Raw genomic sequence first — 27,262 nt, 5'->3', positions numbered from 1 at the left:
CTCTATCACTTGTTGTGCAAAATCCACACCTCAAAGCTTTCTTCACTAGTGGGGACAGGGAGCACCCCTGAAAAAGACTTTAATTTGCGATAAGAATCAGCATGTAAATTCTGAGCAATGACTTCAGTGACTTTTAGCAGCAGGCGCTCAATATTTGTTTCCTGCTTAGCGGCTGTAGCAGTCAACAGAGTTTCTCCTGATGAAGCAGTTGTATTCAATGGTTCACACTTTACAGGCAGGGCTGTTAACTTCCGCCTTACTGGAGGTGAGATTACTGGAAATACTACAGCACAACCAAATTCTCCAGCCCCCTTTGGATATATGCAAAAGGGCCTTTTAACTGGATTTAAATCCACCTCCCTGAGACAGAGATAATGGGCATACAGTTCATAACCCTCATCCTCCCCTCTTTTATCCACAAAAGAGGCAAACTGCAAGGTTTCATTTGCTTGTAGCGTCTCTATGGGTGCTCACAGTGATAGGTACACATGAAATAGCAAATGTCCTTTTAGGTGGAAGTCCCTCTTCCAGGGCCCACTGCCTCACAGCTTCTGTTGATAACAGTGACATGTCCTGATCCAAGATATTTATCCGAGCAGCAGCCTCCAAATGTAGCACTATTCTTTTCTCTCTCTGCGGCTACTGAGGTATGATGGTGTCACCTGTATAGTATTTAGTAGCAGAGTCTTAATAATCTGTATGATCAGGACAGGATCTTTAACAAGCACCGTGCCTCCACTCAATTGGGGCTTGTGAATGGCAAGTTAAATCCTAATTGAGAAATATATCTCCACATAGACCGTAATCCACACAGCATTGTATTTTAAGTCCATGTATTGAAGAAATAACATTCAGTGAACCATCCAACATAAAGTATTTTCCAAACAGGAACATGAAATCATTAACAGTCTCTATATTTGTCTTAGTGAGATGAATCTGTAGCACTTAGTCTTTTAGGTAGATTCAGGTAGAGTTAGGCCGACTTATCAGTAGATAAGTCGACCTAACTCGCAATCTACGCCGACTTATGTTTAAGCGTATGCTCAAACAGAGATACGCTTAAACATATCTAAGATACGACGGCTTGCGCCGTCCTATCTTAGATTGCAATACTTTGGGTGTCCGCTAGGTGGCGCTTCCATTGCGGTCGGCGTAGAATATGTAAATGAGGGGATACGCCGATTCACAAACGTACGCCTGGCCGACGCAGTACTTTTACGCCGTTTGTGTAAGAAATAGGCAGCGTAAAATTTGAGCTAGGCACTAGTGGAATAGTAATGTTAAGTATGGCCGCCGTTCCCGCCGCGAAATTCGAAATTTTTACATCGCTTGCGTAAGTCGTCCACGAATCGGGATTTACATTGTTTACGTCCACGGCGAAATCAATAGGCCCGTGCGGCGTACTTACTGCGCATGCGCAGTAACAAGAAAACATAAGGTCAAGCCTTATTACCATTAAAAATGCCCCCCTAACACAGATTTGAATTCGGCGCCCTTACGCCCGCCCGCTTTAGGCTACGCCGCCGTATATTAGCAGGCAAGTATGTAAGCAGCTGTCAGTGATAGGGCAGTCTAGTGCTGTAAGAGCAAGTGGTAAAGTCAAATTGTTATGTTTTTGTATGTATTTATGTTTAACACTTCTGCCTCTAGAGTGTCTCCAACACCATTTTGGAGGAGCCCGGTGTTCTGATAGGCCGCACGAGATCTCGAGAGATTTGGGCGACCATCTTTGGGTGGTTTCTTTTTATAGTAAAGGTCAGGCAAGTTTTTAGGCAGAACACGTGTGGATGTAGATAGGGACAGAGACCCTGCTTGTGAGGGAGAGAGAGGAGAAGTCAGGGAGAGTGTTCCGGCCTGTGAGGGATAGTTCAGGGACCCTACGGAGTCCTGCAGTGGTAACCTTGGTCAGATGAAAGACTCCCAGCTGCTACGGGTAACGTGTTTCCAGCCTCTTCCAATACGCATTGTGTGCTGGAGTATATTATGTACCATTAAGTGGGAAGTGCCTGTGATACTCAGAAATCCACATCGCTTAGAACAACAGTATCTGTACTGCATATCTGTGCCTCCATGCCTGGAGAGGAACCATTTGCCATTTGATTGTAAAGACTGTTACTACTACCGCCTCTCGGTAATAAACATTACCTTGTTCAAAGAACTTTACGTCTGTCTTCCTCAGTGAATCGCCGCACCCCTCACCCCGCTTACAAGTACATTGAGAATCATTACTTGCCTAGCTAACTTACGGCGGCGTAGCCTAAACACGCTAAGCTACGCCGCCGTAACTTTATTCCATTGTACCTGAATCTACCTATTTCTCTTTTAGCAGGCATTTCTGTTCTTTTCTCCACATCTCTATCTCTCCACCCACTTACCCACAAAACCCCATGCCATCGTCTGCTCTTCTTGGTGACCTCATCCTTGGTGAGAGAGAGAGCATAGCAGCCTTATTGGAAAAAGGGCAAACAAACACTGTATAACAAGAGTATACACTTGGTAAATTGGCAAATAATGATCACATCACTACAAATGTATTAATTGTTTTAATACTTTGTTGCATCTTAGTGCTGCTAATCATCTGCAGCCACTTTCTACTTGCATGAATGCACTCAAGCAATGGTCACTTGACATTTTTCAAAGCAAGTTTCCTGATAACAGTGGACCATGCCTGTATAATTTTTTTTCAAAGTTGCCACATGCAGTCTCCATCAGAATTTCACGTGATAGAATGACAATGCAAGAGCACAGTTAGGAGACACAAAGACAAAATTTTCACTCTAACAGGAAGTACCTGAACAATTACTTTTATTGCAGGTGTAGCGGTTGGTTGCTTCTAGTTACAAACATCCACCAAATCACCCTGCTGCCAGACCCCCATATATCACTTCTGAGACAATGAGCAGCCATTTGCATTGTTTTGTTGCGTTTATTGCTATCCATAGCAACCTGTCCAACTTGGTTGGAGTAAAGGAAGATATGAGATGCCCATAGCACTTATTGAACTTCCACTACATGTATAGAGCATTGATTAATAGAATTAGCCCTAAAAAAGGATGCACTTCTAACTCTCTCCGACGGCCTAGCAATTTAAGAGCACATGGCAATAAATGGACTTATGCTCTCAGCCAGTCCAAACTGAAATTCCTGCGCTTCCCGGCCGCAGCAATTTGCACTACTCTCCATAATCTTCTTCTTGCTCCAGTTCTACACTGTAGTATACACACTAACCTTCTCCTGCCCCATGTCCATGGTAGCAAACTTTATCCGAATACACATACTAACAGCTCCTCCGACCCTCCTCAATGCTCAGCACATCTCCCACATGGGGATGCCCTGCAGCAGCTGCCTAAAACTCCATTCTCCTTTCTCCAGCCCGACAGAATCCTCCCTAGCAGCATGTGACCTCAGCTTATATGGGAGGCCTGCCCCCTGCCAATACCAAATGGGGATTCGTCAGTGCTCCTCACATGAGCTACCTGCCACTCAAACCCCAGGTCCAACCTCTGTTCCAGAACAATCTTCCTGAAAGCAGGGGAGGCACTTTAGAGTCAAAGCACAGGTGATCACACCCACTACTGCACTTAACACTCCCAGCCCCAGATCAAAACAAACAGGCCCAGCCTAAAGCACAGGCCTGCCTAAATTTGCCAGCACTGATAGGTGCTAGAATATGATTTGTCTATGTTTAAACTATCTAAAAGGTAGAGTGTGCTACACAGGGTTACCAGGAATTATTTTAATAAAGCTGCAGATTTAAAACATTAAAGCTGAAGTTTGGGTTTGGCAATTTTTACACAGCTATATTAGTCCAACATGAAGGAAGTAGGTATGCCGCCGGGCACCCACGATTGCTTGTTACAGAGCGAGGACCGGGAGCTGTGTGTGTAAACACACAGCTCCCGGTCCTGTCAGGGGAGAAATGCATGACCGTCTGTTCATATGAACAGAGGCCACCCCCCCCCTACAGTTAGAACACACCCATGGAACATACTTAACCCCTTCCCTGCCCCCTAGTGTTAACCACTTCCCTGCCAGTGGTATTTTTATAGTAATCCAATGCATTTTTATAGCACTGATCGCTATAAAAATGCCAATGGTCCCAAAAATGTGTCAAAAGTTTCCGAAGTGTCCGCCATAATGTCGCAGTACCGAAAAAAATCGCTGATCGCCGCCATTACTAGTAAAAAAATATATATTAATAAAAATGCCATAAAACTACCCCCTATTTTGTAAACGCTATAACTTTTGCGCAAACCAATCAATAAACGTTTATTGCGATTTTTTTTTTTTTTTTACGAAAAATATGTAGAAGAATATGTATCGGCCTAAACTGAGGAAAAAAATAGTTTTTTATATGTTTTTGGGGGACATTTATTATAGCAAAAAGTTAAAAATATTCATTTTTTTTTAAATTGTCGCTCTATTTTTGTTTATAGCGCAAAAACTAAAAACGGCAGAGGTGATCAAATACCACCAAAAGAAAGCTCTATTTGTGGGAAAAAAATGACATCAATTTTGTTTGGGAGCCACGTCGCACGACCGTGCAATTTTCAGTTAAAGCGACACAGTGCCGAATCGCAAAATGTGCTCTGGTCTTTGACCAGCAATATCGTGCGGGGGTTAGGTGGTTAATAAGCAGCAGTTCAGCTGCTCGACCTGGCACCCAGAAGCTAGTGGCAATCACTGGTAGTGGTGCCTACTATAGCGATTGTCAACTTCCACAGCTATCCCACAGATATGCCACATGCATAGGGCCAAGCTGGACCAATGTAACTATGTACAAATTGCTATACCTAAACTTAAGCTTAAGAATTATTTTTGAAATTATTTTTGAAATGGTAATAACATGCTAAAGCTTATATGAGATTTTAGTGATTGCGGTAACATACACTTTAAACTTCATTTAACATGCTGTGTAGGTATATAAAAGTGCAGCGCTAGATAATAAACTCTGTGAACATGGCACTATAAATACATATACAAATCAATATATATGGTAAATCCTTGGTGATCAAAATAATTAAGTGCAAATAACCAACCTATAACCACAAAAGATATAAAAAATTGTGCTACTACTAATCCACATAAGAATACTGCTTTCACAGTAAAATGTGCAAAAAATATATGAAAAAAATATATATAAAAGTTCATATATGTAGATGTTTTTTTTTAAAGGGGGTTGCCATCCGGGCCCCTGGGGACCTTACAGGTGTACTGCCTGTACCCCCCTGATGGCGGCCCTGTCCATGGGTGAAAGGGCAGATATCCGGTGGATAGCCAAATATTTTTTGAATGACAAGAAAATGGTCAAGGACATCCAGTAGTGCAGAGATTCCTTTTATGCCTTTATTAAAAAAAAAAAAATCTTTCCAAAGTAGGACCAAGTCCTAATGCATAAAAAACGTTCCTTGCAAGGAATTAAAAACAAGCTGTGGCTGTTAATTCCAGCGTGGATCCTATCAATCTACCGAGCCTTGTTTGACCCCCCCTGAACAGGGGTTTTCGGTAAGCTTCCAATCTTATCTAAGGTGGCGGGTAGCACTACATCTGAATGAATATATCCACATTTCTACACTGAATTTTTTTTACTGGATATCTACATATATGAACTTTTTATATATATTTTTTTCATTATATTTTTTTGCACATTTTACTGTGAAAGTGGTAATCTTATGTGGATTAGTAGTAGCACAATTTTTTATATCTTTTGTGGTTATAGGTTGGTTATTTGCACTTAATTATTTTGATCACCAAGGATTCACCATAATATAAGATACATTGATTTGTATATGTATTTAGTGTCCTGTTCACTGAGTTTATTATCTAGCGCTGCACTTTTATATACCTATACTTTCTGTGCCCCATATCAGGGTTATATTGTTCAGCTGCAAGATATCTATCACGGATTTCTTCATAATTATATTTTTTTCACTATCATCATGCACCTAGCGCACATTTTTTCTTTAAAAAATTTAACATGCTGTGTCCATGTGGAGTGATTGCGGTCTCCTATTACTACTGGGCATAATATAAAATATGTTTTAAAAAATTGCATTCACGTGAGAAAAGGTTTTCCTGGTTATAACACCTTATTTTTACCCCTGACAGCACTGTATCAGGAGATTTATCTGGAAAATGCAACTGTAGCAGAGTTGACAAATAAGCTGGCTGACCTTTTCAGTGTGCCCGCTAATCACATACTGCGTATCTCTAGAACTGGCCCCCATGGGATCCATATTCTGCTTGGTGACACAGTAAGTAATTTATGTAGATGATAGGTGCACATTTGGGGGCATTTATTAAAACTAAGGGATAATGGCAGTGACTCTAACTAATACAGTACTAGGTAATCAAAGATAATGGGAGAAAGTAAAATGAAGACTTGTATCTGTACTCTTAAAAACTGCTGGATAGCAGAACATAAAAGAATTAGAATTATAATATAATAATATATATGGTGGGGGAGCAAATACACCAACAAAAATACAAGAACTAAAAATGGTGAGCCCTAGAGAAAAAACGGGTGCTTCAGAGTGCATGAAACCCACCAGAGATCAAGGGATGATAAGAGGTAAAGGGACACTTAATTAATAATAAATAATGAAGTGCAAAATATAATGATTGTTAGTACAAAAGGTACAAACAACCTGTGGTAATTAACTAGAAAATATTCCACTAATGAAATAATGGGATACAGACTTAAAACGCACATATAATAAATTAAAATGTGTAGGACATCATGTGAAATTTTAATTTATTATATGTGTGTTTTTAGTCTGTATCCCATTATTTCATTAGTGGAATATTTTCTAGTTAATTACCACAGGTTGTTGGTACCTTTTTGTACTAACAATCATTATATTTTGCACTTCATTATTTATTATTAATTAAGTGTCCCTTTACCTCTTATCCCTTGATCTCTGGTGGGTTTCATGCACTCTGATTGAAGCACCGTTTTTTTCTCTAGGGCTCGCCATTTTTAGTTCTTGTATTTTAGTTGGTGTATTTGCTCCCACCATATATGTTATTATATTATAATTCTAATTCTTTTATGCTCTGCTATCCAGCAGTTTTTAAGAGTAAGCGCCATTACACCCTCTCTATCTTATATTAGTGTCAGGCCTCGTACACACGACCGGACATGTCCGCTGAAACTAGACCAGTGTCAGCGGACAGATCCGATCGTGTGTACAGGCTAGCGGACAGATTTCCAGCAGACAAATGTTTTTTAGCATGCTAAGGCCGGGTACTCACGACCAAACATGTATGGTGAAAGCGGTCCGTCGGACCGTTTCCACCATACATGTCTGCCAGAGGGCTTCTGTACGATGGTTGTACACACCATCGTACAGAAGTCCGCGCGTAAACAATACGCGGGGCGTGTCCGCGGTGTCGCCGCGTCGATGACGCGGTGTCGCCGCGACAATGACGCGGCGACGTGGGCGGCCCGCCTTTAAAATGCTTCCACGCATGCGTCAAAGTCATTCGACGCATGCGAGGGACGGCGGGCGCCTGGACATGTACGGTAGGTCTGTACTGACGACCGTACATGTCCGAGCGGGCAGAATTCCAGCGGACTGTTTTAAAACAAGTCCAGGAATATTTGTCTGCTGGGAAAAGGCCCGGCGGGCAAATGTTTGCTGGAATTCGGCCCGCTCGCGCCCACACACGACCAAACATGTCTGCTGAAACTGGCCTGCGGGCCAGTTTCAGCAGACATGTTTGCTCGTGAGTATGGGGCCTGAGAAACATGTCCGCTGGGAAGCTGTGCGGCGGACATGTCCGCTGGTTAGTACGTCTAACCAGCGGACAGAAATCCTGCGCATGCGTCGAATTGATTCGACGCATGCGTGGAAGCATTGAACTCGCGCTATAGAGAACGTCGGTGTCGTCTACGTCACCGCGTTCTCTGTCCGCGCGGATTTCGGTTTGATGGTGTGTACAGCCATCAGACCGAAATCTCCCAGCGGACATGTCCGATGAAAACGGTCCAGCGGACCGTTTTCATCGGACTGTCCGCTCGTCTGTACGAGGCCTCAGTGTGCGAACACTATTTAGTTGTGGCTGCTGCTTAGTTAATTTTTATTGATTTGTTTCATAGACCCTTTAGTATTTTTCTGGTAGTGTGGTTTGTGCATTAGTTCCCCTTATTATTTATAATTGTATCTGTACTGTTATCCTCTACCATAATTATGTTATTAATGTGCAAAACGGAAGAATCAATACTGCATTGGACATGACTATGCCCACTTGAAGCTGCCCAATAATAATTATTTTTTGCATGGCTGATGTCTAGTTTAATCATTCTGTTGGCATTGCATATTTCTATTAGAATTTCTAGCTCCACCCAAGGAAAACATTTTGGTGGTGGCATTATGTTCCATTGATGAATTTGCCATAATATAAAACAAATACATAAATACGTAAATCTAACATACCCCCAATCTCCAAGAGATATGAGCTGTCAGTGATACCAAGTCAACCTGAGGTTTTCAAAAAAGTCTCCTCAAACTTCACCAACTTCCACTTATCTGATAAAAGCTTCCCATGTTCATCAGTCTGTAGATTACAGTAAACCTAGAAAATGTCCTATTGTGGTCCAAATATTCACGACCTACTAATATGTCTGCCTTCCATGCAGATGGTCAGAAATATGCCAGATGAATCCTGCTTTACTGCTTCACTTCAAAAATGTAAGTATTTATTCCATGTGGGATGAAGATTATGTGACAGAGACTGAAAGCTGGCTGCATTGTGCATTGCTTCACTGAAAAAGTCTGTGGGCCAGATTCTGAAAGGACTTATGACGGCGCAGCGCCATGTACGCCGTCGTAAGTCCTAATCCGACCCGTCGTATCTATGCGCCTGATTCTTAGAACCAGTTACGCATAGATATCCATTAGATTCGACAAGCGTAAGTCTCTTACGCCGTCGGATCTTAACTGCATTTTTTTTGGACCGCTAGGTGGCGCTTCCGTCGAATTCCGCGTTGAGTATGCAAATTAGCTAGATATGCGAATTCCCGAACGTACGCGTGGCCGACGCAGTAAAGTTACGACGTTTACGTTAGGCTTTTCCCGGCGTATAGTTGCCCCTGCTATATGAGGCATAAGTGCGGCGTACCAATGTTAAGTATGGCCGTCGTTCCCGCGTCGAAATTCGAAAAAGTTACGTAGTTTGCGTAAGTCGTCCGTGAATGGGGCTGGACGTCATTTACGTTCACGTTGAAACCAATGACGTCCTTGCGGCGTACTTTGGAGCAATGCACACTCCGCAAAAACGTCAATCACGTCGGGTCACAGTAGTTTTACATAAAACACGCCCCCCTGATCCAAATTTGAATTAGGCGGGCTTACGCCGGCCGATTTACGCTACGCCGCAACTTACGGAGCAAGTGCTTTGAGAATACAGCACTTGCCCGTCTAAGTTGCGGAGGCATAACGTAAATCGGATACGTTACGCCCGGGCAAAGATACGCCGCTGACTGAGAATCTGGCCCTGTATGTTTATTTTGGAAAGTGTTTACCTTACACCTACAGAAACTTAATGGGGCAGATCCACATACAATTAGATGGGCGCAGCGTATGTGAGATACGCTACGCCGCTGTAACTTACTTGTGGCAGCTTTGAATCCACAAAGAATTTGCGCCGTAAGTTGCGGCGTAGTGTATCTCTCGCGGTGTAACGGCGCCTAATTCAAATCGGCGAGTAGGGGGGCGTGTTTCATTTAAATGAAGCGCGACCCCGCGGCGAACGAACTGCGCATGCGCCGTCCCTAAATTTCCCGCCGTGCATTGCGCTAAATGACGTCGCAAGGACGTCATTTTTTGTGACGTGGACGTAAATTACATCCAGCCCAATTCGCGGACGACTTACGCAAATGAAAAAAAAAAATCAAATTTAAATGCGGGAACGACGGCCATACTTAACATAGCAAGTCTAACTATACGCCACGAAACAGCAGCTTTAACTGTACACTGGAAAAAGCCGACTAGAGACGACGTATTTAAAATAATGCGACGGCCGCGCGTACGTTCGTGGATCGTCGGAAAAAGCAAATTTTCATACTCGACGCGGAAAACGACGTGACCGCCACCCAGCGGACGCCGAAAAATTGCATCTTGGATCCGAAGGCGTACGAAGCCGTACGCCTGTCGGATCTAACCCAGATGCCATCGTATCTTGTTTTGAGGATTCAAAACAAAGATACGACGCGGGAAATTTGAAAGTACGCCGGCGTATCGGTAAATACGCCGGCGTACTCTCTCTGTGGATCTGCCCCAATGACTACAAAGCTTTTTAGGTGCACACTGATAATGATTCTGGCAGTACACAGACTGATGATTTTCTAAATCCCTTTTGAAAATTTAGCCTCCCAGATGTCTCAGCAGTTTGTTTTCCTGGTGCATCTTCATGGCAGCTAACAATGGTGGGTTGTGACTCCGCCCCCACAACCTGATAGGACTGGTTTTTCACATTTTTATTTTTTTATTTCAAAGAAAAGAGTAATAGAAGGCTTATTTACACTTTACCACATCAAATGCAACCTATGATACATATTTATCTACTAATCGAATGCACAGGTGAATTTGTTTTCTTCCAGGGACTAAGGGCCAGATTCACAAAGCACTTACGCCGGCGTATCTAGAGATGCGCGGCGTACTTGTAAAAATGCGATGTGCGTATCTCTGCGCCGTATCCTCAAAACGAGATACGCCTGAAAACCATTTTTTTCCGACCAACGTAAAACGATTACACCGGTGCATTTTGGGGCGCAAAATACGCTAGACGCACCATTGTTTTGCTATTAAAATATGCAAATGAGGGAATTACGGCGATCCACAAAAGTACGTTTGTGCGGCGCAGGCTACGCCCTGTGCGCATCAGCTGAATGTCCGGTCTAAAGTTACACCTTATAAAAACAGGCTTAACTTTGCACCAGACGTGTACAGGTCAGCTAAAGCAACACCATTAGGGACGTGCTGAGCACACACACCTGCAGGACAACGATCTGTATGCCAACATGCCAGGGGCATCCATGCTCATAGCTATACTAGTGACTTTAGAGGCACGCAGAAGGAGGAGGGAACGGAGGAGGAGGGCACAGGAGAGGATATACCGCACACTCCTAGATGTCTTTGGCATGCCTGCTTCTGAGGTGTATCGCACCTTCAGATTCAGCCCTGAAGCCATCATGGAATTAACCAGAACCCTGCAGGATGACATCACCAGCCTAACACACCACTCACATGCACTGGAGCCACTGGTCAAGGTCATAGCAACACTCCATTTCCTTGCCACTGGCTCTTTTCAGCGCACAAGTGGAGTGGTGGCTGGGATGGCACAATCCTCCATTAGCAGATGTGTGCACCAGGTTGTCCCTGCAATCCTCAGACGCATGGCCAACCAAATCATCAAACCCACCCAGGAGGACCTGCGGATGAAGACAATGACAGATTTCTACAGAATTGCCAGATTCCCACGCACCGTGGGGGCAGGGCCGTCTTTAATATGGTTTGGGCCCAGGGCAAACATTTTTTTTGGGCCCCCCTCCAGCTCATTTTGGGCCTGGCTGGTTCACATGTATGTTTTGGCGGTCCTCATTTGTGCAGGTACAGCAGCCCATTGATTTGAATGGGCTGCCATGCCTTTATTTCCTGCAGAAAAAAGGTGCATTCAGCATTTTAAAAATACAATTGCCTTGAAATCCATTCTGCTTTTGCACCATGCTACTTACCTGCAGTTCTTGCACACACAAACGCACTGTGTTTTTAAAAGCGTGACCTAAACGTCTAAAAATGCAGCAAGTTTGACAGTGCGGGAACTGCAGATAAGTCACAGCAGACAGCAGAATGGACAGACAGTGCTGTATTTCAGTGCTTGATGGGCATAGGCGTGCCGTGTGCACAGCCTATTACATGAGGCATGCGCTTTTATTTGCAGGAAACGCAGGCATGGCGGGCCATTCAAATGAATGGGCTGCTGTGCCTGCGCAAATGTGGGCTGCCAAAACACATACTTGTGAACCAGCCATTCCCAAAATAAGCCCATCAAGCAGTTAAATACAGACAGTAATGTCATGTGCTCTGAGGCTTTACTCAGCCTGGACTGCAGGTCTGGTCTTTGATTTAAAGAGTTCCTCTATTTTACACATGGCATGGCATGGGGTCCCATGGTGCTAAAGCAGAATGGACAGACGGTGCCATGCCATGTGTAAAATAGAGGAACTTTTTAAAACACTGACCAGACCTGCAGTGAATCATCAAATATTATAAAGACTTTGGGCACACTCTACAGAAAACTTCTATTTACAATATAGATTAGCAAACCGTGACATACCTTGAGGAGCAGGACATGAAGACGTCAGCCTTGGGAAGAGCAAACTGGGGATGTTATAAAATCACATTCTAATTCACTTTTATATACAAGCAGCACCCAGTGGCAGGAAGGGAGAAGTGCACGTCTAAAGGGAAGCCAGGGGTGCTGTACATTTTAAAACACTGGGAAGGGAAGCAGTACTGTCACTGGCTGCGTGCCGCTGATGATTTTCAGCCTGATTTGTGGGCAGCACAGGGGCTTAACGGGAGGCAGGGCCGCCATCAGGAATTATGGGGCCACTTACACAGCTTCAGGCATGGGCCCCCTGGAGCAGAGAACCGGGATGGGGGGGTGCTGCCGCCTGAAATTGAGAAGCAGGGGGGGCTGCAGCGAATTTAGAAGCGGGGGGCCCTTTACAAAAAAGAAATATATATATAAAAAAAGGGGGTGTAGCCATCCGGGGCCCTGGGGACCTCTGGGCCCTTTAATAAAAAGAAAAAAATAAATAAAAAATATATATAAAAAATATATTTTAAAAAGGGGGTTGCCATCTGGGGCCCTGGGGACCTCTGGGCCCTTTAATATTTTTTTTTAATAAAAATAAATTACAAAAAAAGGGGGTTGCCATCCGGGACCTCTGGGCCCTTTAATAAAAAAAATATATATAAAAAAGAAACATTTATAAAAAAAAAGGGGGGGCTGCCATATTGGCCTGGACAGCCTGGGTATTGTCCTCGACAGCCTGGGTCAAGGCATGCACCTCCTGACCCACGCCTGCTGTTGCAGTCTGCAGTTCATTAAAACAGTTGATGAACGCCAAGGAGTTGCAGCTCACTTCAGTCACTGAGTCCTTAATAGAGGACAGGCTGTCCTCCATCTGTGTTAAAGTCTGGGTGACCTCACCCAGATGGCGGGTCTGAAGGGCCTGGTCCCTCCGCAGATTGGCCGGCAGAAAGTCGGCCACCCCCTGGTCTTCTGGGTGGCCTTCCTGCCTCCAGATGAGGCTTGTGGCCTGGGAGGAGGGGAGGCCCCTGGGGGGGAGCCCTGTTGGGGGAGGAGTGGGAGGGGCTACCCCTGATGGTGGCCTGACTGCTTCCAGATGAGGCTTGTGGCCTGGGAGGAGGGGAGCCCCCTGGAGGAGGAGCCCTGTTGGGGGAGGAGTGGGAGGGGCTACCCCTGATGGTGGCCTGACTGCTGCCAGCCCCAGGGGGAGACTCCTCCAAAAGAAGAAGTATCTCACTGGCTATGTCAACCTGATCCTCCTCAACCTCCTCCCACTCATCCTCCTCATGAGGTGAGTTGTGGCCACTCTCCTCCCCTGAGGACTCCAGCCTTGCCTGGGGAACTTCAGCAGCCTGATGTCCGGGGTTTGGTGTGGTGCAGACTGGCCTGATGGCCCAGCACCCTCCTGGCCATCTGTGGATGACACAAAACATACACAGGTTGGAGGATCCACACACTTGGCACATATTCCCTCCCCCCCCCCACATATGCTACTCGCCAGATGGGAAAAAAAAAACGTACCTGTCCTCACGGCCTCCTCGGAGTCAAAGCCAGGCAGGCCCACCACTTGCCTGTTGAAGCACTGGGCCACTGCCCACTCCTCCTCAGTCAGCCTCATGGTGCAAGGTGGTCCCCCTGGAATGGCCTGTAAGCTTGGCCAGCTTATCACAGACCAGGCGGAGGAGGTCATTGATCTTTTTGGAGATCCCACTGATGGTCCTTGTCTCTCCTTGTTTGCTTCTCCTGGACACAGAAGTTTAACTTCTTCTTTTTTGGTGCCATATCACCACCAAACAGTCAGCACCAAACAGACACAAAAACACACGGCACACACAGACACAAAAACACACAGCACACACAGACACAAAAACACACAGCACACACAGACACCAAAATCAAACAGAACAAACAAACGGCTAATACAATCTCCTATCTCACTCTCCAAAAAATCTTTGCTACAACACTCCTACACAAACCAACAAACAGCCACAGACAACAGAACAAAAGCACCTCGCTTTAGGAAGGGAAACACAGGGATGTACTTTTGCAATGGAAGGGCGTTTGTCTGGGCCTATTTAAGCACAGGGCGTATCTCACCAAGTATGCTTGGCCTAGTTCCTATCTCACTGATTTCGCCGGGCCGAGTTCTGCGCATGCTCAGAGAGGCTATGAACAGAGTCAGCACCATTGCGCATGCGCATGCCAGCCGGCCCTTCATTTGCATGGGGTCACGGCTCATTTCAATGAAGCACGCCCACTTCCTTCCCACTTTCAATTACCCCGCCTTACACCTCGGAATTTACGTTACGCTGGCGCAAATTTGGGCGCAAATACTCTGTGGATACGGTACTTACGTCACAAAATTGAGCCGGCGTAACGTAACAGAGATGTGTTGCGCCGATCTAAATATGCGCCGCTCTACGTGAATCTGGCCCTAAGGTTTTAACTCTAACTTCATCAAAATCAACTATCAAAATCAACTATCTCCCCCTATTACATCATACCAAAGTTCACTTCCCACCCCCAGTCAAAATACATCTCAGACTCCATCCTGGGCGGTTCTCCCTATGTATTCCTAAAGTGTCACGCTCTCTCTTACCTCTAAATTTATAAACCAACCAAAATCAAACCAAAAAATACACACACACAATTTTTTTTTTTAAAAAGGGGGTAGGGAAGGGACGAAACCCATCTCCCATCTTCTCCTCCCCTACAGATTACCACTCCACCTCCCTGGACTCTAATAGCTTCTTTATTTTTCAATCATTAAGATTCACATCTATAAGGGTTCTTCCCTCTTCTGTGTTAATGAAAAGATTCCATAAAGACCATGTTTTCAGATATATCCCTCGTTTTTTCCGAGATGTCCAAACCAGATCCTCCATGAGATTCAACTGTTCTACTCTTTTAAGCCACATTCCTACCGAAGGTGGTTGTATCTGCTTCCAAGTAATTTGGATACATGAGTTGGCTGCGTTCAACAAATGGCATACAATGGATTGCTTATATTATGATTTACCTGGAATTTTAGTATCCTGCAGTAGGAAGAAGGACTGGTCCTCCGCAATCTCCTGGTCACTAAATTTTTGAGCGATTCTCCAAACTTCTTTCCAGAAGTTCTCTATTCTGGGGCAAGACCAAAAAAATATGTACTTAATTCCCCTCCTCCTCCCCACAGCGCCAACAATTGTCTGATACCTCCTTACACAGCTTCAGGCATGGGCCCCCTGGAGCAGAGAACAGGGGGGGGGGGTTCGCATGTTGAGAAGCGGGGGGGCGCCGCCGTAAATTAGGGGTGGGGTGGCTTTGGGTGCTGCCAAAAAAAAGGGGATGCCATCCGGGCCCCCTTAGAGGTTGGGGGGGCTTTGGGTGCTGATGAAAAAATAAATAAGTAAAAAAGGAGGCCATCTGGGCCCCTTAGAGGTCGGGGAGAGGGCTTTGGGTGCTGACAATTAAAAAAAAAAAAAAAAAAAAGGGTGATGCCATCTGGGCCCCTTACAGGTGTACTGCCTGTACCCCCCTGATGGCGGCCCAGGCAATAATTACCCAACAACAAGATGTGAAAATCAATCTACAAAATGTACAATATAAACAAAAATATGATATATTGCCCATAGAAAATATAACAGTGAAGATGTCATGAGATGATAGGAAACTTCTCAACGTAAATCTTCAAGTAAGTGATGGAATACATATGTGCTTACCGCAACCGTTGGATCCGAATGTCATACGACAGCGGATCAATCGAGCTTTAGGGTGTCCCACAAAGATGTCAACGGAAATCCAGAAGAGAGTGGAGTCTACCTCATAGGCAATCAGATGTCATCAGCCCAAGAAAGTGCGGATAAGCTCGATGTTCGTCGGCCTCCAACTACTTTAATGCTGGAGATCCTAGTAGACCGTGGGTATGGCAATTATAACCATCCTCCAGACATCCAAATACGATCCGGTTCAGGTAAGTAAAGACCCTGGCATGGGTACTAAAAACCAACTGGAGAGGACTCAAAAAAGCTTATCTTCCAAATAGGGGGCTCCAATGGTGTAGGCCATAAAGAGGTTTTAATAATAAAAACCAATATACGTGATAAAAAAATATAAAAGTGATCACAATTCATGAATCATAAAAGCAATATGGGAAGCAAAATGCATAGCCCGACGCATTTCGATCCAATAGGATGTCCACAGGGGCATTAACCTGCTCCCCCATATTGCCATGTGTATATATAAAGGGCCATGATCAATGGCAAACCAAACAGGATTTTGTAAATGGAACGATGCGATTGGACAGAGCTCAGTCACATGATGTAACCAAGGTCCAATTTTCTGCTGACGGACCAATCACTGGTCAATGGTGTATGGGCGTCGCGATCACATGACATGGATGACGTCGTCAGCGCGGCGATCATATGACCAAAACGTCATGCCCATCATGTCGGAACGACATGGAAGAAAGCAGCGCGGACGACGTCACCTCTACAGCCGTCACGTAAAATGACACTCCAACACTAACATAGATAGTGCCGATAAGCGTCATCTCACTTCCTGCTGTGTGCTCAAATGGCCATTCTTGCCCACTGTCTCAAAAATAGGACAGTAAGCAAAACAAAAGCTACAGAGACCAGAGCAGATTCTGTATATACCACAAGCATTGTAATATAAACTAACTCTAAAAATAAACTAATCAGGCATCTAAAACACAGAGACCTACATCAAAGCACTGTATGTAAGGAGACCTAGAAAACTGCACAGTGCCACCCAGAGGTGTATAACTAGAATACAGCTGAATAAGCCAGCAATAGTGAAAAAAGACATGTACACTTAAAAATAAGGCCAGAACATATCCTACATCTCCCCTACATCCTACATCTATCCTACATCTCCATACATAAATCTAAAAATGGGGCAGGGTTGAAACAACAATAAATGGAAAAAATATAATATAAATATAACAATAAGATGAAACAAAGGTAAATGGACAACTTTTTAGGATTAATTGATAAGAGTTAACGTCCCACTCGCTGAACGTTCATACCGAACAGCGTGTAGGTACGTAACTCAAGAATCCAATAGGTTTCCAAACGAGAGACACCCCATACCCGGGATTCCCCTCTCCAATGTGGAATGAACTGATCTATCACCAAAAAGTGTGTCCCTGTAGGGTCACGGTTGTGACATTGCAAATAATGGCCAGGGACGCTATGATTGATTTTACCTTTTTTGATCTTAGCAATATGTTCGTTAACATGGGTGGAAAAAGTCCTGATGGTGCGTCCTACATATCGTTGTTTACAAGGACATGTCAGGAGATATACAATATATTGACTAGCGCATGTCGTAAAACGCTTCATTTGGTAAGTGCGTGAAGTGAAAAATTCTGCATTTGCCACTGATGTTATTCAAACATACATTACACTTGCGGCAAGGGAAATATCCCTTGAAATTCTGAAAAAATGTAAACCTTTTTGGGTGGATCCATCACGTTGGGGGCTATTTGGCCCTGAAATGATCGTGCCCCTCTGAAGATCACACCTGCCTTCTCAGGAAGTATGGGTCCCAAAAGCCTGTCGTTTTGAAGTACCCCCCAATGTTTCTTAAGGATCTCTTTGACCTGTCTAGATTGCACAAAGTAGTAAAAAAGGACCACCTAAACTTGGTGTCCATTATCTTTTTAGGTTGTACCTGTAACAGCGAATCTTGATCCATCCGTAAGATTCAATCAATTTCACTATCAAGGTCAGCAGACATAACCTTTCTCAAGGAATCTCCCCTTAAAGCCCTGTACACATGATCGGTTTGTCTAATGAAAACGAACCGATGGACCCCATCGTTTTTTTTCCATCTGTGAAAAAAAATAGAGCCTGTTTTAAATTTTTCCTATGGTTAAAAAAACGATAGAAAAAAAACGATCGTCTGTGGGGAAGTCCATCGGTCAAAAATCCATGCATGCTCAGAATCAAGTCGACGCATGCTCGGAAGCATTGAACTTAATTTTTCTCAACACGTTGTAGTGTTTTTTTACGTCACCGCGTTGGACACGATCGGATTTTTAACCAATGGTGTGTAGGCAAGACTGATGAAAGTCAGCTTCATCGGATATCCGATGAAAAAATCTATCGGATTAGATTCCATCAGATATCCGATCGTGTGTACAGGTCTTCAGAATACTGGACTGCGCAATGTAATCCTCCACCATAGTGCAGTTTCTCCGTAAACGGAGAAACTGGCTACGTGGCACAGATTTAAGCCATTGGCCGTGATGGCAACTATCGACTGGAATGTAACTATTCCGGTCGGTTGGTTTGAAAAAAGTAGTGAACTCCAAATGGTGTTTGACTACCTTAATTTCAAGATCCAAGAAGTGCACAGAGGTGAGACTAGCCTCATGGCTCAAGCGTATGTCTCTATCATTGGAATTAAGTGAGGACCAGAACTCATCTAATGATTACTGGTTGCCCTTCCATGGGAGGAGGATGTCATCTATATAAGGAGCCCAAAGAACCAATTCAGGTCTCTTATAGTAATAGACGACATCCTCCTCCCATTTGGCCATAAAAAGATTTGCCAAACTCGGGGCAAATTTAGCCCCCATGGCAACTCCCCTGGTTTGCACATAGAACTGGTTCTAAAACCAGAAATAATTGTTGTGCAGCAAACCTGAGGAGGTCCATGATAAAATTCCGTTGTATATAGGAAAGGGTGGTACTCTGGGACAAGTAATATTCTACTGTCTCAAAGCCCAAATCATGCGGGATGCATGTATATAAGGCGTCAACATCTGCCGTCACTAGAATCATGCCCTCCTCGTATAAAATCAATTCCAACAGATTCCAACAATCTAATAGTGTCACCAGTGTCCTTCAAATAAGAAGGCACCTGTCTCACTAGTGGTTGTAGATAGAAATCCACATATTTTCCGATTCGTGCTGTGACCGAGTCGATCTCACTGACTATGGGCCGGCCAGGGGGGTGGACTGGGTCTTTGTGCAGCTTCGGGAGGTAGTAGACTACTTACTAGTTACTACTTATTCTGTGCAATCGAGACAGGTCAAAGAGATCCTTAAGAAACATTGGGGGGTACTTCAAAACGACAGGCTTTTGGGACCCATACTTCCTGAGAAGGCAGGTGTGATCTTCAGAGGGGCACAATCAATTCAGGGCCAAATAGCCCCCCAACGTGATGGATACACCCAAAAAGGTTTAATTTTTTTAAGGATTGCAAGAGATATTTCCCTTTGCCGCAAGTGTAATGTATGTTTGAATAACATCACTGGCAAACGCAGAAGTGATACTTTTCAATCATCTGTCACTTTACATGCGCTAGTCCAGTGTTTTTCAACCTTTTTTTAACCAAGGCACCCTTTAAAATCTGTCAGAATCTCAAGGCACACCAAACCTTTGATACCTCACATGTGTGATGCAAATACTGTTTACATATGCGTGTGCGACTTGCGCATCAACTTGCGTAGGGAAATGCTTAAAAAAAATGTTGTCTTATTTATAATTTTTTTTTTCTTTTCACTGTCCCTTTAAAAAAATTAAATATATCACTTTTATTCCTATTACAAGGGATGTAAACATCCATTGTAATACATATAACCATGATAGGTCCTCTTTATGGAGAGATCCGAGTCAAAAAGACCTCATCTCTCTCCTTTACCTTTTAAAAGCAAAAGTTTTTTTTTTTTTTTTTTCGTTTCTCAAGCGAGACGGTGGGAGGGGGGGACATCCTCTCCCGACACTTCTGAAAGCGTTCCAGTGGCTTAAGAGCCGCTCGGAACATTTTCATGAGAAAGCCAGCCACTGTCTGTAAAAAAACAATACCAAGGTTATGGCTGATATCTTCAGCCATAACCCCAGGCAAACAATTTAAAAAATCTGTAGTTTTGTGCTCTTGTGAAAAAAAAAAAACCTACATAACACTTGTTACACTTTTACATTGACTCATTCCATTGCAGACATGGTGATTTAATATTTATTTTATATATTATAGATGGGTTATGTGGGTTATTATTGATGATAATGATAACTGTATACTTCAATACTGCAGTTTGGCCGCAGCGCAGGTGTAGCGGTTTTCATGTGGTTTCTCATAAACTTCTATTATGTCTATTCATTTTTGGTACATTTTCTGAAAGCACACCAAAAATGAGGGACATAATATAAGTCTGAGAAACCACATGAAAACCACAGGTACACTGCGCTACACCTGCACTGCGGCCAAACTGCAGTATTGAAGTATACAGTTATCATTATTAATAATAACCCACATAGCCCATGTAAATATATTACATTAAAAAAATCATCATGCCTGCAATGAAGTGAGTCACTGTGAAAGTGCCAAATGTTATGTAGTTTTTTTTTTTTTATATATACACACCATGCCTGCAATAAAACTATTCTCATTCATAGTGACAGGTACAAATACTTTCACCTCTATTACTCACTCGTTCTTCTTCCCCCTCAGGGAAAAGCGCACCAGGCAGAGTCTTCTCCTGTACCTGCGGCTCTCACGTCACACGTAACAGTGCGTGCGCCCGACCCTCCCATAGCAACCGATGACGTATTCGGTTGGCAAGACGCGGTCGGGAGGCCCGCACAGCTATCAGATAGCTGCCTATATTGGGGGTCATTTTGCCGCGGCACACCAGGGGACTCTCCACGGCACACTGGTTGAGAAACGTTGCCCTAGTCAATATATTGTATATCTCCTGACATGTCCTTGTAAACAACAATATGTAGGACGCCTCATCAGGACTTTTTCCACCTGTGTTCACGAACATATTGCTAAGATCAAAAAGGGTAAAATCAATCATAGTGTCCCTCGCCATTATTTGCAATGTCAAAACCGTGACCCTACAGGGACACAATTTTTGGTGATAGATCAGTTCATTCCACATTGGAGAGGGGAATCCCTCTCGTTTGGAAACCTATTGGGTTTTTGAGTTACGTACCTACACGCTGTTCGGTATGAACGTTGAGTGGGATGTTAACTCTTTTTTATCAATTCAGCCTAAAAAGTTGTTCATCTTATTGTTATATTATATTTTTATATTATATTTTTTCCATTTATTGTTGCTTCAACCCTGCCCCATTTTTAGATTTATGTATAGATGGGGAAATGTAGGACATGTTCTGACCTTATTTTTAAGTGTACATGTCTTTTTTCACTATTGCTGGCTTATTCAGCTGTATTCTAGTTATACACCTCTGGGTGGCACTGTGCAGTTTTCAAGGTCCCCTTACATATACAGTGCTTTGATGTAGGTCTCTGTGTTTTAGATGCCTAATTGGTTTATTTTTAGAGTTAGTTTATATTACAATGCTTGTGGTATATATAGAATCTGCTCTGGTCTCTGTAGCTTTTGTTTCGCTTACTGTCCTATTTTTGAGACAGTGGGTGAGAATGGCCATTTGAGCACACAGCAGGAAGTGAGATGACGCTTATCGGCACTATCTATGTAAGTGTTGGAGCGTCATTTTACGTGACTGCTGTAGAGGTGATGTTGTCCGCGCTGCTTTCTCCCATGTCGTTCCGACATGATGGGCGTGACTTTTTGGTCATATGATCGCCGTGCTGATGACGTCATGTGATCGTGACGCCCATACACCATTGGCTGCTGTTTGGGTGACGTGGTGCGCAATACAGGGTTTTGGACACACGTCTTATTTACATTCAGTCGGATGTCCTCACTGTTTTTGTTTTGGGTCACATGATCGTCACGTTGGTGACGTCATTTGGGTCACATGATCGTCGCGTTGGTGACGTCATTTGTGTCCTGTGATCGTGGCACTTGCGTACTATTTGCCACCGTCCAGTTGCTGTGGCAACACAGTACGCAATGTCAGGTATTGGAGTGTATATCTGATTGGGATCCAATTAGGCGCTCTCCCTGTTTTTCCTCCACAGATTGGACACTTGATACACAGTTCATTACTTATGTGTTCATCTGGAGCAATGGTGATTGGGTAGGGACAGTCACATGAGAGAGTGGCCGCATTTTTGCTGGCTTTTTGGTGGGCTGTTTGCCATGTGCTGTTGTTGGTTACTTCCTGGTTCGATTCATTTTGAGCCAGGAAAGACTTGTTCTTTTCCAGTGATTGGTCGGTCAGCAGGAAATTGGACCATTGGTTACATCATGTGACTGAGCTCTGTCCAATCGCATCGTTCCATTTACAAAATCCTGTTTGATTGGTTGGCCATTGATCATGGCCCTTTATGTTTTAGTATATATACATGGCAATATGGGGGAGCAGGTTAATGCCCCTGTAGAAGTCCTATTGGATCGAAACGCATCGGGCCATGCATTTTGCGGTAAGCGCATATGTATTCCATCACTTACTTGAAGATTTCCGTTGAGAAGTTTCCTATCATCTCATGACCTCTTCACTGTTATATATTCTATGGACACTATATCATAGTTTTGTTTATATTGTACACTTTGTAGATTGATTTTCACATCTTGTTGTTGGGTAATTATTGCCTAACACTCTTTGTGTCATATTATATGGTCATACCCCATTGGGTACACACAGTTCATTGCCATTTGGCTCACATGTAGCGCAACATTATTATCAGCGGATGTGTCTTCATAATATTCGGGAGGTCTTTGTAACACCAAGTGGCTTGTTGCAGTAGAGCACTGCTCTAGGCCTGCTCCAGTCCAGGCCATATCTTCCAGTATCCATGTCTACTCCAATCAATCAGGCAGCTCAATAGTGCCCCCTAATAATATTTGTACAAGTCTGATACTGCTAGTCCCCCCTTTTTGTTTCGGAGATCTACTGATCCTTGGGTGTTTATTTGAATCTGACAAGGAGAGAATGTATCTGTTTGAAATAGTATTTGGGTATGGCAATGGGTAATTTTAATAATATTGCACCTCCCAAACCAAGAATGAAATCCTCTCTGCCATCCCTCCATAAGAACTTGCACTCTGTGCAGTATTGGTGGGAAATTAAGATTGTATGCATTGAATTACCGGGATATAGGTTCCCAGGTAATTCAAGGCCTGGTCTGACCATTTAAATTTGTAACTTAAAGCGGAGGTTCACCCTAAAAACATGTATTTAACATTCCATTCAGCATAAAATTTACACTATGCCGGTTTTTTTTGTTTTGTTTTTTGCTGTACATACCGTCTTATTATTTTCCACCTGGCTTCTGGGTTTTCACTCCCGCGGGAGTAGGCGTTCCTATGCAGGCTAGATGATTGACGCCTTGTAAAAACTTCGCCCTGGCGCATAAGGCGCGTCACCAGTTTTCCGAAAGTTGCCAGCTCTATAGGGCGCCTGCGCAGTCAGCTCTCATATAGCGCCGTATAGAGCCGACTAGCAGTTTGGCTACTGGTGACGCGCCTTATGAGCTGGGGGGGAAGTTTTTCACAAGGCGTCAATCATCTAGCCTCTGCATAGGAATGCCTACTCCCACGGGAGTGAGAACCTGGAAGCCGGGTGGAAAATAACAATAAGACGGTATGTACAGCAAAAAAAAAAAAAACGGCATAGTGTGAATGTTGGAATTATGCTGAGTGGAATGTTAAATACATGTTTTTAGGGTGAACCTCCGCTTTAACTTCAGCGTTCTCAGTATGTCGTTAGGGATCCCAACTCCCATAGCTTCCGATTTTGACACATTAATCTTAAAATCCGATAAGGAGCCATATATCTCTATTTCTTGAAGGAGGTTAGGTAAAGATACTATCGGATTTGTCAATGAGAACAATTAATCATCAGCGTATGCAGAGGTTTTATACTGTATACCTCCCACTGTTAAACCTCTAGATTTGATCGGATCCTACACATTAGGGGTTCTAAAGATAAGACAAATAATATTGGGGACAGTGGGCATGCCTTCCTGGTTCCATTCGTAACGATGAGACAAGATCCCATTTACCTTTACCTGAGACGATGGTTGGGCATATATACGGTACTTGAAATCCATCTAATAATATTGTTTCCGAATCCTATCTGTCTTAGCACTGCGAACATGAACTGCCAATTATTGCGATCAAAGACTTTCTCCACGTCTGTTCCCAGGAATAAACATGGGGTTTTGGAGGTGTTAGCTATATGAATTAGGTTTAACACCCTGATCGTGTTGTGCCATGCTTCCCGCGTCTGAACAAACCCTACCTGGTCCAAATGGACCAGGGAGGGTAAGTGCTGTTGTAACCACGTCGCCAGGATCTTGGAGAAAAATTTCAAATCCACATTTAAGAGAGATATCGGTCTGTAACTCCCATATTGTGATGCGTCTTTGCCTTCTTTAGGTAAAATTGTAATTAAAGCTTTCAAAGATTCCATCTGGAATGAGCCTAATGCCCTGTAAACAAAAAAAAATTCCGTTGGAATTGCATACACACTGTCAGACCAAATTCCGACCGTCCAAAACGCGGTGACGTAAAACACGACCAGCCGAGAAAAATGAAGTTCAATGCTTCCGAGCATGCGTCGACTTGATTCTGAGCATGCATGTTTTTTTTCTCCATTGGAGTTCCACACAAACGATCGGAATTTCCGATAGGATTTTTTTCCATCGGAAAAAAATAAAACCTGTTCTATTTCTAAACTCTGACGGAAAAAAGTCAGATGGGGCCCACACACGGTCGGAATATCCGATGAAAAAATTCCGTCTGACTTTTTTCATCGGAAATTCCGATCGTGTGTACAAGGCATAAGTCTCCCAATTTGTTGTACATTTTGACCAAATAAGGTCCTAAAATAGAAAAAAACAACTTGTAGTATTGGGCAGTGAACCCATCTGGGCCGGGGGCCTTCCTCATTGTTGCCGAATTCACCGCTTCTTGAACTTCCTCCAATGTAATTGTCTTTTTCAATTCCTCACATATCATAGAGGCCAAACTAGGCAATCTAGAAGATGACACATACTCATCCACCGCAGTCTGATTTTGGGGATCCGAATGTACAAAGCTGAGTAAAAATCCCCAAACCTCTGCTCTATCTCTCTGGGTAGCGTATGTTTTTCACCTTTAGTCCCCCTGATCATTGGGACATAGGTCCTTGATTGCTGTTCCCTCAAAGAATTAGCAAGATGTTTACCACACTTATTTCCATATTCATAACTTTGTTTTATTTCTACTTGTATTGCTCTTTTAGCTTTAGATCAAAGTAATTCTGTAATCTGTCTTCACATCGTCAAAAGATCTCGTTCCATGACTAAAGTAGGGGTTTGTTTATGCAACATCTCTAAACGATGAATATCTGCCATTAAGGATGTTAGCTTGGCTTCTCTCTCCCTTTTAATCCTAGCCCCGTGCTTAATCAACACTCCCCGTATCACTGTCTTGTGGGCTTTTTAAATCACTCCTGGATTACATTCCAGAGTGTCATTGATCTGAAAATACCATGTTGCCTCTTTACAGCCCTCTTCCAGCACAGAAGGGTCCTGTAAGAGGCTTTCATTGAGTTTCCACATCGCGAGACCAGGAAGTTGTGTATCTAAAAGATTATACTTCCAAACAAATTGGTGCATGGTCTGACCAGGTGATCTTTCCAATATTTACCGTCTCTATTGCATGAAGGATAGCGAGAGAACTCAGGGAACCCCATGAACCCAAAATAACCCACAGAAAGAAAAGCACAGGGAGGACTATTACTGTACAGGATGAGTAGATGAACCCAGAAAGAGCAGATATATCAAAAATAGGTAAATGTATTGGTATAGTATCAAAAAATAAAATAAAAACATCAAACATCAAAAACAATTAAAACCATACATATATCGTGACGACCAATCGGATCACTGAAATTGCAGTCCCAAGGGGGAGGGAAAATCCAGGTGAGCGTAGGGGTCACGGTACAGGAAGTCTCTCTACTAGTTTTGCAATATTACATCGCTTCGTCAGGAGAAATTCTGAAAGTTGATATACAAACACAAAAACATAAATGAAATGAGACACATGTAGTCCAATTCGTGTAGGTAAACCTACCGACAGGAACAAATATATATGGTAGTACATATTGGGGACTAGAAGCTGTGTCGCCTACCTAGGAGCAGATGTCCCGTTCGCTCAGATGCCCAGACAGCCAAAGAACGTGGTCTACCGCGGCGGCCCAGGGGGTAGATATGGAGATGAACCTATCAATGATGTATCACGATAAGGGAATATATATGTGTATATATATATATATATATATATACAGTACAGACCAAAAGATTCACACTGAAGGCATCAAAACTATGAATTAACACATGTGGAGGGGGCGTGGCTGAGCCGAGCTGGAAGATGGCTGCCTGATCACAGAGCTCCTGCCACCTCAGAGCCCTTATCAGTTCTAGCGGCACATTTCACCCGCTTTTCCTCACCAGAAACATGGGCACAGCATCGAGGCAATCCTCCGCCTCCCGGTCCCGTTCCCCCCGGGAACACAATGATGCTCCTGAGCACAATATCCCGGAGATGTTCCGGACCGGCCGCGGGAACATGGCGGCTTCCCGCCAGGGAGCGCGAGGAAGCCGTTCACAGGCCTCATCGCAGGGACCGGAGATCGTCCTCTCAGCAACTCCACACGCTCCCCCCCCCGGGAGCTCTTGGAGGACCGGACCCCGCTCCGACCCCGGTACTGGCGTCACAGCCGATCACCATCACGGATCTGAGGGCGGTGGCGACGGACATCAAAGAGGCGCTCGCGGCGGCCATCGCCGACCTGCGCCTGGAATTTAAAGCGCTGGACGGGAGAGTGCAAGCAGTGGAGACCACCCTGGAGGACCACGACCTGGTCCACCAGCGCTCAACGAGGAAAATAGATGACCACACACTGCAGCTGCGAGAGGTCAACCGCCATTTGGAGGACCTTGAGAACAGGGGAAGACGCCACAATCTGCGTGTGCGGGGCCTCCCGGAGACTGTGGAGAGCGACCGGATCCGGCCCGAAGTGACAAACATCTTCAACTCAATCCTCCAGAGACCACTGGACACGC

The 27,262-nt window shown here is 44.0% G+C and overlaps 1 pseudogene; it reads left to right on the top strand.

Annotated features, from left to right (window-relative positions):
- LOC120919507 overlaps nt 1–27,262 on the top strand; it is a 334,252-nt pseudogene that overhangs the window by 246,037 nt on the left and 60,953 nt on the right.

The sequence above is a fragment of the Rana temporaria genome, chromosome 12, assembly GCF_905171775.1.
Source record: "Rana temporaria chromosome 12, aRanTem1.1, whole genome shotgun sequence".
Lineage (NCBI taxonomy): Eukaryota > Metazoa > Chordata > Amphibia > Anura > Ranidae > Rana > Rana temporaria.
This window is presented reverse-complemented; position numbering and strand designations above follow the sequence as displayed.